Genomic DNA, 14,377 nt, shown 5'->3' on the forward strand with positions numbered 1-14,377 from the left:
ATTAGGTGATTTTTATTTTTTTAAGATAAGAGAGAGGGAGAAAGAGAGGGATTAATAAAAATACCTAAGGTTTTTTTACCCGTCATTTCTTATTCATAAATTTCTCTTGGCATTAATAAAGATTAATCCATCGAGATCGGATTTCCTAGCAAGAATACAAGTGGTTCCAAATAATTTTCAATATACAGAGAGTATTTTCAGTATAAAAGAGAGACACTCTTAATAAATATGAATCAAAAAATTAGTAACTGTTTTTATCTCTTATTATTGATGCAAGATTGAATCAATCTTGATTTGTTGTGACAATTATATATACCTGTTAATTGAATAATATCGATCCTGTTTTCCCTAATTTAATTACTTTGAAAGAAATTAAAAGAAGAAATAAAAAAATATAAATTTAAACGATGAAACCAATCTCTATTGAATTTCATATTCTTTATTAGCAAAAATTTACACAATTTTATTATTCACAATTCAAATTATAAAACGTATTATAATCTGATCATATGAACATTCTAAAATTATTACACTCGTATTTATTCAAACAAGAAAAGCTTTTTCACAACTTCACTTTCTTTCAATAATAACAGATAAATAACAGATAAAAACAGTTACTAATAAAGACAAAGATCCATCAGCGAAAGAGTTGTCGAAGAAAAATTTTTCTATATCAAGGAGGAAAGAAAGAGAAAGAAAAAAAAAGAGAAACAGGACTCAACAAATACTAAAATATTCAGGAATCTTCGTCTTGAGCGACGAAGAATAAGTGAACGAATCGTTTCCTGAAGTATCATCGTACCTTTACGTTTTCCTCTTCCCTTCACGAGTATCTTACGAGGAGGAGAACAACCCTCCTTCGAATGTAAAACACCAAGAACGCAAGTTTACGAGCAGATCAAGATTTCTGGCTTGAAATCGATGCTTAAACGACGACTGGAAGAGTTCAAAGGGATGAAAGATAAATAGAGTGGTGAAAAGTAATGAGGTGGTGTCTGGTTGCGTGGCCAGGTGTTAATGAAAGATTCTTTAAACCAGGTGAAACGATCTCTCTCTTTCTCTTAAGAGAAATACTTAAGAAAGTATTGAAATTTTGAATTTGATTAGATGGTTATGGAAAAATTTGTTTAACTAGTGGAACTATCTTGATTAAGATAGTTTGTTGTGTAATTTATGACGATTTCTTTTGAGAAATTTTTAAAAAGAATCTGTAATTTAGTCAGAAGATATCAAAAGATATTTATGGAAATTGATGGTAAGTGATTGGTTGTTAAGGAGATGAAATTTAATAATTAGGATAGATTTGTAATTGGTGAATAATGAAGAAAGTGATTGTCAATTATTGCAGAAAGAATATGTTATATGTTAAATTAGAAGTGTTTATGTGAATTCTTGGTAGAATTTGTTATTGCAGATAAATAAAAGAAAATATTTGTACAAAGTTTTAGAGAAATGATTGTGTTATAATCTAGGAATGTTTATATAAATTATCAGGAAACATACATATAATTCATTGTGAAAAAATTTCAAAACTAAACAAAACTAACTTATAATTTATAAATAATCAGAATCTAAAAATATCCATTCAAATTATTCTTAATTATTTATTCTTAATTATTATTGAAAATAATTGCAAATTCTTAATTATTGAAATAAACACGATTTTCTTCCCTGATTTGCAGGCTTCTTAATTTACAATCCCGATATAATACTAAGAATCACAAATTTTATAAATACTCTTTAATTACAAAAATAAATCCTTTACCTTTCTATTCCTGCAAAGAAAAAGAGAATTAATTCAATCCAACAAATTTTACAATACCCATTCACACGATGGACGTATTTCCTTCGATTGTCCGAATCGGAGGAGCGATAATGTTGGCCGAAAATCGGGAAACAAATTCCTACCGATTCCCATAGGAGCAGAAGTCGGGAAATGACGCATTGCCGGTCCGTGGCGAGGTGAAAAACTCGGTCGATCACGAATTTCGTGATCTTTTCCTCCATCTTCCCGAGGATCTTTGGAATTTATCGCGCGTGTTCCATCACCAGAAGCGTGCATAACGAGATTTTAAGCGCTTTTTCGCCCTAGGAATAGGAGGAAAACGTGATAAACCGGTCGAGATAATCGATCTTATCGAAATTTCTCGAGAAGGAGATATAGACAGATCGTGTATTTGGAAATAATATTTTATGCTCATTTTCGATCCGTGATTATATACAAAAATTCTTTTTCTACTGCGTATCGATAAGATAAAAGAATAAAAAAAAATCGGTATAATTTTTCTTTGATGAAGCTTAGCAGTTTTCATCGAGCTATTATTCACGCTCCTCCGTCTGAAATGTTTTCGAATCGTTAGAAATCTATTTTCCAAACGAGTATGCACATCCATGCAAACGCATACCTCAAGAATCCTTATTTATTTTCACGAAGTAACTTCGATCCATTCGTATAAGCTTACGGAATCCATTTGTCCATCTTTCGTATTCGAGTCGAGCGATGAATAATGGTGGAAATGGCTTACTTTCGCTCGAAGAGTTATTTCTCTTCTTCTTTGTCACGGATTAATAATCTCTTGAAACATATTCGAGAACGCGTTCTCTCTCCTCCCAGTTTTCTCCTCCCAGGTTTCATCTCGTAATGAAAAATCAACAGCGAATCGAATTTTACGAAACGATGTGGAACCGTTCTAATATTTACACGTAACACGTTTCAAATGATTCGAAATTTGGGGGAAAACTCGGACGAAATTTCGTACATTCGCGGAGTTAATATATCCGAAATTGGATTAAACGAGTTTATGTATTTATTCGTAAAAATTATTCTAGTAAATGTAATTATCCTACGAAACAAATATCTGAAAAATTTAAATAATTATTTCAATATATAATAGATATAATTTCTAAAATAAAATATTTTAATAAAAAAACTTTCCTCCATTCATAAAATGTACGAATAATAATTTTCATAAAGAGTTCACTCAGTTCTCAAATCATGAAAGAATCATTAAAAAAAGAAAATTCTGAAAAAGATGCAGGTAAGAAAAATGACGATGAGAAATTTTAAAGAAATGCAAATTCTTTTTTTCCCTTCTCCTTTGCATCCCGATAATAAGAATCCCGTTTCGACGGTGGGATACAAATTGCCTTTTCTTGCAGAAAAATGAAAAGTGGACGCACTTCCGTGTCCCGCGTGCATTCGTATCATCCGCGAACAGAGAAATTCCATACATATGTATATTTCCCGTGTGAGAATCTTCGAGTATCGCGTTTCTCGATGCTTCCCCTTCTCCTCCTCCCCGATAACGAGTTCCCTCCAAGTTCGAGGATCTCGTATTCATGCGAATCTCGTCGCTTATTTCGCGACGATGGAAGAAAAGTGGCGCGAAAGAACTCGGATATAAATCACCATCCTGCAAAACCCAACCAAGACTATGAATGATGCATTCCTTGGCCGATCAACGAATGCCAATCCCGATCGATTTTTTCTCTTTTTTTTTTTTTTTTTTCAAAGGCAAACTACGACGAGCCTCATTAATAATAATGATACTCGATTCTTCTCTTATTATATATATTCTCCATATAGATAAGAATCTCGAATCTTTCCTCGTCGTCCGCTCAACAAACGATCGAAATTTCCGCCCCAATACGCCGGGATCGCAATTTCTCTCCCCCCTTTCCCAATTTCCAAACCCGATCATCGCCCGAAATATCAATCCCGAGTCATGAAATTTAATTAGAAAATTAAACAGCGACGAGGGGGGAGGAGGGGATGTAGCCGTTATAATGCTTCATTACTTTCCATCGATCTTCCCCGCTAATTACGAAATAGTAATTTCGAAACACGCGTCGAGATACCCGGACGAGCTTTTACACTGTAAACTAATTTCGAATGCGTTCCGCGTACGCGGGATCGCGAGATATGCGCGGGGACGTGAGATTGCGCATCGATATCGAAATCACGGGATATAAAATTCGGCGTTCCTCCCCTCTCCTCCCTCGTTTTCGAAATTTCGATTCAGAGAAAGAGAGAGAGGGGGGAAAGGAAGAGAACCACTCCTGTTCACCGGAGAAAACGTAAATGGACGATCAAAAGCGACATGCGATGGAATAACATCCGGGTTATCGTTCTATAAACTTATTGGAAGGTATGTACCGTGAGTACCGTTCGCTGTTCTTTAGAATTGAAATAAAGTTTTCTGGAGAGGCGCGCCGTGAATTTTTATGCTCCCTCTGAAAATGTTCCGCCCTATGGATGCTATTAAATATTGATCTTTGTGCACGAGGATGGACGATTATACGATACGCACTCTTTTGCCCCTCTTGTATTAGAATATCGGTGGAATATATGTTGGAAATGTATATTTTCTTTATTTAAATTGGGTATAAAATTTAATTTTAAAAAGGGGAAGAAGAATCGAGTTTGGGAAAAAATTGATTTCGTACCGAGTGATTATTGAAGCGAATTATAAAATAAATAAGTTAAGGGTGAAGAAAATATCTGGAAGGAAGAAATGTATAAAATATTCCATTTGGATTGGAAACACCTGCGCCACGATATATACAACGAGATGAAGGTAGAAATGCTGGTCAATCCCCTCGATCGCGATTTAATCCTCCTAAGCATTAACTAGACAATGCGATTCCACGGTTGTAACTCTAAAACAGCAAGACCCAAGTTTCGTACACTTTACAAACACGGGACACACGCGACATCATACAATTGCCTATTCTCCAAAGTCTTACTGTAATCTCTCCTATGTTTCGATGTACTCACCACGGTGTCTAAAGTGGAGACCAAGCGAAAATTCATTCCGGTAACGCGTTTTGTCAACGATAAAGCTTTGTTCCACGATGAAGAAGAATACGTATAGAATTTGTGGAGTTTGTATTTAAGTTAAATCTGAAATAAATATTTATAGTTATATATGGAAGATGAAAATTATTTTTTTGAATTGTAATTGCGACAGTTTTTGTAATCTGATAGATAATTAGAGATAATTTAATATGTTAATTCATTATGTGTATATATATATATTTAAGGAATAAAAGTATTATCGTTGCTGAATTTATGTATATATATTAATTCCGCAAGTTTGAAATTTTTTAATTCAATGTTATTTCCACTATTTTAATTTTCAACAAATTGTCTGGTCTCTGTTATTTTCTCTGTGTACATATGATTACTTTATCTTTTCAATATATTCTTGAAATCACGTTTACTGTAACAACGTTTAAAGTGTTTCCTCCTCTTTGAGTCTCTCAATCAATTTACGCGAAATTAAACCTAAAAATATTAAAACAATTAATAACGAAATTACATAATTAAAATTAACAAACACTTACAAATGCTTCACCAACATCTTCTCATACTTAATCTTAATCCCAAATTATCTTTCTTTCAAAATCACAAATTCAAGGAAACGGGTCGATATCAACCCGAAGAGGCCATCGGCGTTGCCTTTTCCACCGATTAAAAGAATCGAAAGAGCAACGAGGAATCGCTCTTTCCTCGCCCGTGTCGCCATTACACCGATTGCCCCTTCGGCGATCCAAGTTCTTTCAACTTTAAGCATCCACCACCGACTCAACAATCTCCTTTACGATCCGATCCACGTTTCTGCTTACACCCCTTGTGTATCACGAGCCGAGTAATGGATTAGATGTGTAAGCCGACTCGAGTTATGAAACTCGACTGTGGAAAAACACAACCATGGGGAGGCAGTTTTGTTTGTCGTTGGAAGCAGCGTTTCGTGGTAAGCAGGATTTTCGACATTGAATCGAGCGAGAAAGAAGAGTTCGGTTTGCGAGGAGGTGGAGAAATCTGTATTGATTATACATCATTTTATAATATTCATCATAAGATGCTTTACATCGTAAGATACTTACATTATTTGTATAAGATTAGAAGATAAAGATACGTTAGAAGAGACTGAATTGTATTCTTCTATGTGTGAAGTGTTTTCAGTAGTACGAGTCGCTCGTTGGTCGGACATCCCTTATTTCAGGCCGTGAATATGAAACGTGTGTATCAAATGTTTAGATTAAAAAGCTTAGTTTATGGTTTGTAATATTCATCATAAGATGCTTTACATCTTAAGATACTTATATTATTTGTATAAGATTAAAAGATAAAGATGCGTTTGTTAGAAGAGACTGAATTGTATTCTTCTACTACTTCTAGATGTGAAGTGTTTTCAGTAGTACGAGTCGCTCGCTCGTCGGACATCCCTTATTTCAGGCCGTGAATATGAAACGTGTGTATCAAATGTTTAGATTAAAAAGCTTAGTTTATGGTTTGTTATAGGAAGATGAAGAAATTGGTGGTTGGCTCGTGATCAGCTGCAAGATATAAGGTAGATTAGATATTCGAGTTTCGTAGATAGAAGATTAAAAGAAATAACAATTTTGGTGAGGGTGAGTAGTTTGTGATGAATATTATGGAGAGAAGGATTTCGGGTTGGAAAGAGAGAATAATTGTTCGTGCATGCCTGTTTTCTTGGTAATAGTACCTTTGATTTCAAGTTAAATTATTCATCTTGAATTCTATTGTTATTGTTCGAAAGAAATATGTTGCTAATATGCTCAATTCTTTTTCTACAAAATAATGTTTTAAAATGTGTATCAGAATGAATTATAAATATTAATTAATTGGATTTTAATGTATTAGAATGGAATCTTAAGAGATTCCTCGCGAATTCCATTTAAAATTCTTCAATATTTAAATGGAAGATATTTATTTTCCTTTCGCAATTAAATTATAATAATTACGTTAATAACAATATTTGGTGTTTATCGTTAAATTCACAGATGATCAAATAGAGAAGTTTAAACAGCTATATTAATCTATGATTAATAGTTCATAGAATTAGCATGGAAATGCAATCAATCAAATTTAGATACAATTGGATGATTCTCTCCATCTTCAATTAGATTTCATTCTCCTTGTGCACAAGCTGTGTTTCCACGTTTCCTCCTCCAATGAAAAATGAAACTAACGGAGTAAATAAATTAAACGTTAAAACGTGTGATAATAATGTTATCATTAATTTTAATTATTTTTCTAATTTGATTCTTTATAAAATTAGAAACATTGATATTCGTCTTTGCCTCAACAAACAAGAAGCAACGATGCCACACGAGAATTCGGATGAAAAGGATCTTATCGATTCGTTGCAATGGAACATTTATACGGTTAGCAGTTTCGAAACAACGTTTCTGGCTTCATTGCCATGAAAGGGTCGAAGACGTGCAACTGACGAAAGAATTTCCAGAGCTGTGCTTAGGAGGTAGTAAAATTCTTATTTTTATTTCGTTGCTGGTTTAAGCATGGAGACGTGGCGATGTTGCATAGAAAGAAATCTCTTGGAAACTTTATAGAATAATCGTTAACACAATTGATACAAATAATACTGTGATAAATAAATTATAATAAAATACCTTAAATATATCTATTAATTTTATCATTACTATATTTTTATATAAATAATTCCTGAAATATATTAATAAACATTTTAATTGAAAAAATGTACATATCACTGTAATCAGAAATTTGTAATTTTTACTTGAACTTTTCCTACTTCAGAATCTTAAAAAATTTCTGAAAGAATGAAAAAGAAAGAGAGAAAATAATATTTCACCAAATATTAATACGATCTCGTCACGAGCATCTCATTAGACAAATTTTCACCGAGTATTCTACAGTTTGCTGCTTAGAATTCGCGACGTAGCAGCGACTACCTCCCTCCCCTCCACCAATCGACGATTATAATCTCGAGCAGGAATTAATTAAATACGACGAACATTTCCCACGAAATATCGCGGTATGGAAAACACTTTGTTTATTATTATTATCATCATCATTTCTCGCAAAATAGTGGAGGAGATTCGAGAAACGTGACATCCTGCTGTTTAATGAATCGCACCATCTTGGAAATAATCGCAAGGAACGTCAACAGGCAAGGATAATAGCGCTATTCGCATCCCAATCCTTTCAGGAGCAAATAAGAGATGGGATATTATCGCGGGAATGGATGGTTCACTTACGCGTGATTAGTTTTAAATATGCAACGCACGTTCGTCCCAACCGATAAAGATTTCGTCGAGCGATCCAGATCTAGATCTTTCCTTAAAATTTATGAAACTCTCTCTTCGCACTTCATTTTATTAATAATTCTTTCGATTGGTAATCGCAAGATCGAATAATATAACAATACTTTCATTGTACATATGTAAAGCTCGATCTTTTCTTTTTTAATTTTTAGAATTTTTGAAGGATGAATTAATCAAAGGATTATTAATTAATTAAGAGGTAACAGGGAAATAATCTCTTCGCCATTTGAACGAGAAACGTTGGCAAGAAATGAAAGAATTATTTTAGAAGAACGTTTAGTGAAATTAATTAATTAACCGATGAATCGAATTTTAATTTTAAAAAGTCCTGTAAAATGTAAATGATGAACGGGAACGAAGGCATTTTAATTCCAGGAACCTTTGAATCCTTCGAGGACCGCAAGGATTGACCGCAACATTTTCCTTGACCCTTTTCCCAGAATCAGATGCTCGATGAATGTTTTATGGCGATCCAGCCGCTCCGTGATTGTTGCTCTGGAAATTGTGGTCTTGCACGCTGCGGTTTCTTGGATTAGCGACGAAGCGGAAGTAATTTATTTGCTCCAGGTTCAACTTGATGACCTCATAAATCTAACGCCTTATATTTTCTAACAAACATCGACGATATCTTTCCTCTTCCTCTAAACATTATTTCTTTCTAATTAATTAATTAATCAAAGAATTCACAAAGTTCTTTTTTTTTTTAAATTATCAATCGTATTCGATTCTTATTCATCTGTCCAGCAACGAATTCTCTTCCATCATCCCTCAGGTCATCTTAAGAAATCCTCTTCCCTTTGATTCAAAATGGCTTCGAACAGCTTAAAGAACGTTTCATTTGATTCCACGCGCGAACAATGTCCAATTCATTTCAAAAACCTGGCACAACGAAATCCGATTCTTTTCACCCGGGTCGGCCGATAAATTCCGCCAACCAAACCTTCTGAAACGAAATCGGTGTAACCTGCACACCAGGAACGACTCGAATCCACGAAACACAATAGCGGAGGATAACACACACACATGGATGTACAAGGATAGAGAGAAAGAGAGGGAGAATTATCTAGAGATAGCAGCAAGTGGCTTTCTTTGGTGTGGGTAAGAAAATTTTATAGTTGAGGAGGGGAAGGGAGGGAAAAGTCCCATTTGGCTTGTCACACGCAAGCCTAGAAAGGAAATATAGGGGGAACGTATCACGTATGAAGGCGAGGCGAGCCGTTTCCCTAAGCGAAATAATTCACGGTTAACCGCTTTTCAAAATTCGCCTTCGTCGTTTCCTGAGAAATCTCTTCTTCTTCTCTTTAATAAATAGCGAGATCAGTTGCTGTCAACCTGTTCCAAGATTTGACGATCATCTTTGGGAGACGATTCGAAAAGCTCGAGCGAATTTTTCTCCTCTTCTTTCAGAGGAAATTTTCCAATTCAAATATTAAACATTGTTAGACTATCTTTATTATAAACACAAATTCTTAATACTCCACAATTCTTGAAAAATTCTACGTTTCGTTTCATTATATACAGGAAAAATTCTGTATGGCAACAATTCGATCTTTCGCTAAAGATCTAAAATTTTCCATTTTAAAATCCTTCGAACTCTACATCTTTTCTTTTCTCGCAATTTCAAGCATCCAGAAGGGTTCGGGCGCAATTAAATCCGCGTTCAGAAATCGCGTCGAGACAAACAAGAGCGAAGGGCGAGACTCGACTCGGGAAATGGGAAGGCAGGAGCGAGGCACAACAAGGGCGGCGGCACTTTGGATTTCCGCTTCTCGTGCAAAATTATTCCCCTCCCGCCCCATAATGAATACTCCCTGGCTATTGTCCCCCGTTGACGTCGAGGTAAGGAACGAGACTCTATTGGACTTTTCGAGCTCAACTTGACAAGATAAGGATAATGGACGAGGGGCCACGCACCAGGAACATCGACCAAGTTATGTTACATGCGTGTATCATAGCCAGAGGATTTTATAATTAATTCTAAAGGAACACGTAAAAATTCTCCTCCGTCCAATCTTTCGTTCTGAAACAGTTAACTTTTTTTAATTAAAACACGTTTTATACATCCTTGTGTTTTACAATGTTGTAAATTTGAAATGCTTCTTTCTTTACGTAAAATTAAAAGTTCTTCTGAACACGATAAAATAACGGATAGAAAGAATGATAATGTGCGCCCTAATCGTTTCCTCTTCCTGCTTGAAATTCATGGTATATGAAAATAATCGATCGACCCGTTCAGGGAGTAAATACATACGGGTTTTAAAGAGTTGATGCACCCGTTCGTTTTTATTCCCCGATGGAGCACGCGTGATTAGAATAAATTTCCAAAAGGATTATTATTCCACGCAATAATAATAATAATAATATTCCTTCAAATGTGATGGGGAGGGCGTTAGAGGATCCCATCCCTTCGAGGAATAGACGACGATCGAGGGTTGTATGGCGTCGGTTTATGGGCCACCGATGTATAGAAACGATCTGGAATCCTTTTCCGCATGGATTTTTCCCCAAAAACGAAGAAAAAAGGCGCCACTTTTGATGGAATCGTGAAATTTCATGTACCGTTTAGAATATGAAGAATCGACTCTGGAATCGAGTCCACTTGGTGAATTTTTCGAAACGTTTGCAATCTTTTTCCAATCAATTATATCTCTTTCTTCTTTGAATTTGATCAATCTCTTCGTTTCTTTTTTTTTCTTGAATGAATAATCAGAATTTGAAATTGTGATCTTTTAAATTCGAAGGGTTGTTCGTGAAATGAACAACAATTTTAAATTTTGGAAAATAATTCTTTCCAATCTTTCTGATATTAATTTCTCATCTCATAAATCCGAATGAAAGAAAGAAGAAAAGAGAGAAAACTTTATCTTCTTATAAATATCATCATCCACAACAAACACGTATCCAAAGGAATTTCGATTCTTAAAACGCTTGCAACAAGCAGTTCCCACGCAGAAACCTTATCCTCGCAGAAAATTTTAACGACTCAGATTCATTATACCGTCTGAAGGGGTTGAGCACACAATCGACGACAAGCGACGAGGAGTCGCAATACGGTCGGATAAAAAAGAAATAAAATATCGTAGTAGGTCGCATCGACGACGTTGAACAACTGAAACGATTCGTTAATCGTTAGAAAAAGAAACGAGAAAGAAAAAGGAGGAGTGGAAGAAGAAGAAGAAGAAAAGGGGAAGAGAAGGAGGAATCAAGAGGATTATTTCCCTTGGCTGTTTAATTATCGTCGAGGTTACGATTCTCGAGACCTCGGTTTCAAACGCTTAAAAGCGCAATCTTCGAGAATGAATTAAAGTTGAATCAAAGTTATCCCCCCCTCTGTTGTTTTCGTTTATTTATTTATGCGATTAGCAAACGAGGACGTGACTCGCCGGTTATCGAGAGAGATTCATTACAAATTGAAATCGATTCGAGTTTACTGGCTTCGACTTGGCCGAGCTTCGTTGGGCCGAGGATCGAAAGGGTTTGAAGATGAGTCTGAACGAGTCGTAATAGGGGCGATGAACGACGAGATTCTGTCTTCTCTAATTGTTGAGTACTTGGGTAAAATAGCGTTCGAAAAGCGATCGTTCAATTTGATGGATTTTTAAGATTTGTTCTATTTTGAGAAAATTTATAGAAAGATACTACTACTTAAACTTGTATTAAACTGCTACTCAATAAAAAGGAAAATATGATTTCATTATTTTAATAAATATTATATTTTGCAAAGTTGAAACATCTCGCGATTCGTGAATACTTGTGGATATCATTTCCAGGTCAAATAAGTGAAATATTCCGTGGCAAGAGCTATAAAGCGTTTCACACTCAAAGTGCTTAAACGTTCCTCCATTTTCAAAGGTTTCGACTCGCCACGCGTTCGTATCATTAACTTTAAATCCGAAATTTCTACCTGCATGCGCCGAGCAACCGTGAAATTCATATATTAAACGTTTACTATTCATAAACGACGAACAAGTTTGTTCGTATTCATCGAGCTCGCCATCACTGATCTTTATAACCCGTGAAAATATTATCTAAAAAATTGAATAAAATATCAGAAAATTCGATCGTTTGAAAATTAATTTCAAATAATTAATATTCGATATTGATTGTCACTACAATATACGCATTCTTAATGAAATTACATAAAATACATACCCAAGATATAATGATCCTTGCTCTTTCCATTTACATCTTATCCACTCAGTATAAACGATATAAATGATATACTTGGCAATTCTAAGATCTCGAAACCAAGAAACCAACACTTTTCGATACGACTGTTACTGGATCCGCCAGAAGGAGTTGCGTGGGGAGCACGCAAAGAGGAGGGAAACCGGAGGCTGTCACATTCAGAGAGGGAAACAGGTAGAGAGAAAAGTATTCGACACACGGGGGTGGCTACCGTCGTGAGAAACTTTTGCTCGTTGCCGAAGCCGTGGGATTCGTTCGGTCGAAGTAGCAGGTTTCTGCGGTTGGGAAGAGACTTTGTACTCTGCTCGATCGGTTTGTCTCGAGCGGGATAGCGTGTCGCCTAGCTAGGGAAAAGTAATTAGAGAATCTTAGACGAGGGGCCGTTCGAAATTGATTTGCCAAACTTTTCCCGATTCGAAACGTCCGTGGATACTTCCTGGATCAGATTTATAGTCCGAGATAGTTCGATTCCTGTTGAGGATGGGGTTGGAAAGTATCGAGACGTTTGCTGAATCGGATGGCTGCGAATTTTCCTTTTGCTCGATTTTGTTATATAAATTGTATATATTATTTTATTATGAGTGTAGAAATTTATGTTATATCGATAACAGCTGGTTTTAAATTGTAATTTTTTGGGAGGAAGAGAAATTTGATGAATATGAATTATAGAGAATAAATGTTAATACAACTTGTGAGAGAAATATTATAAGGGGAAAACTTGGATATTATTGCTTGCGAGAATTATACACAACGTGTCCCTCTGACAAAGAAAACGAGAGTTAAAAAATATTTTATTAAAGGTTTTCGTTTTCAGAGAAATCGAAAAATATAAAAATTACGATACACGAGAGAAAAGAGGTATCAATATAGATTTTAATTTACAATTAAATTATTCCTTTCAATGGTTTATTTTATGATTGATTTGTTTGCAAGAAATAATTAGCGAGATATTATTATATTGATAAAATTTTATATTATATCTCGTATTATTATACGTGTAATTCTTGTTTATGCGACACATTTATATGACATTATGAGCCATTTAATGCCATAAATTTATTACATATTGAAATTGCAAAATTATTTACGAAAATATTTTTAAAGGAAATAACCATTTTATGAAATATCATTTTTATAAATTTTCATTTCTCGAATAATGATTATATTCTCTTTTTATTGTAATTATTTCATCGATAAGAGTTATTTTATTATCGAGAGAAAATTGAGAAAATTACTGAAGCGAATAAAAATCGTGCTATATTTATAATACCAAACTTGTTATTTCTATTTTCCATTTCTGGACTATTATAAATATGAATAAGTATGATTTAAATAGAACACGACATTCTTAAAATTTTGATCAGAACCGTGGAAATCAATCGAATTTCAACGTTGTCAGACGCCAAGCAAACTCCTCGACGAAGAAATGTGTCTGGGATGGAATAACACAAGAATTTCTACAGTGGCGTTCATTTCGTGAAATTGGAGATGCACTTGCTGGATATTTCAAGAAACTAACCTCCAGAAACGAGTGGATCCCTCGAAATTCCACTTCAACCGAGTGGAAGAGCAAGGTTAAATATTGTATCACTGTACTCCCTATCAATGTTATACTTTCATTTATGAAAATATGAAATATATAAATATTCTATAAACAGTCTTTTTATATGCATGAAGCAACGTTTAAAAATAATTTTTAATAACGAATAAAAAGTACAGAAATACTTATTACCTTCAGGATTTTTTAATTTATATTTTCTGAATTTACAACAAAAGAATTTTACGAATTTCCTAAATTTTATAAATAAAAAAATTTCTTGAATTCCAATAATGAGTTCAAAATCACAATTTTAAAAATTTAGTAACCAAATATCATAAATCAATTTTTAAAGAAGCATTAAAGAAATTTATCTCAATCCAGTAACAACAAATATAATAGATAAATTTTATTACCGATTTTCCAATAATATTCACGAAACACACTTCTTTTTCTTATAGGTAAAAATCAAGTTAAAAGTTTGCCACTAAAAAAACTTCCTATTGCCATAAAAATTCTAATAAAAAAAAAAAAAAAAAA

General features: G+C 34.3%; 1 protein-coding gene and 1 long non-coding RNA gene across 5 annotated transcripts in view; one reads left to right on the forward strand and one right to left on the reverse strand.

Annotated features, from left to right (window-relative positions):
* Positions 1-11,614, forward strand: part of LOC116184936 — an 18,353-nt gene extending 6,739 nt beyond the window's left edge. The window contains exons 2-3 of the long non-coding RNA XR_004149602.1: positions 4,073-4,077; positions 11,293-11,614. This is a non-coding gene — a long non-coding RNA (uncharacterized LOC116184936). The remainder of the gene's footprint in view (positions 1-4,072; positions 4,078-11,292) is intronic.
* The window catches only part of LOC102678616 (zwei Ig domain protein zig-8-like), a 420,477-nt gene that overhangs the window by 128,545 nt on the left and 277,555 nt on the right, over positions 1-14,377 (reverse strand). The window lies entirely within an intron of this gene.

This window comes from Apis dorsata, unplaced genomic scaffold, assembly GCF_000469605.1.
Source record: "Apis dorsata unplaced genomic scaffold, Apis dorsata 1.3 scaffold_75, whole genome shotgun sequence".
In the NCBI taxonomy this organism is placed as follows: domain Eukaryota; kingdom Metazoa; phylum Arthropoda; class Insecta; order Hymenoptera; family Apidae; genus Apis; species Apis dorsata.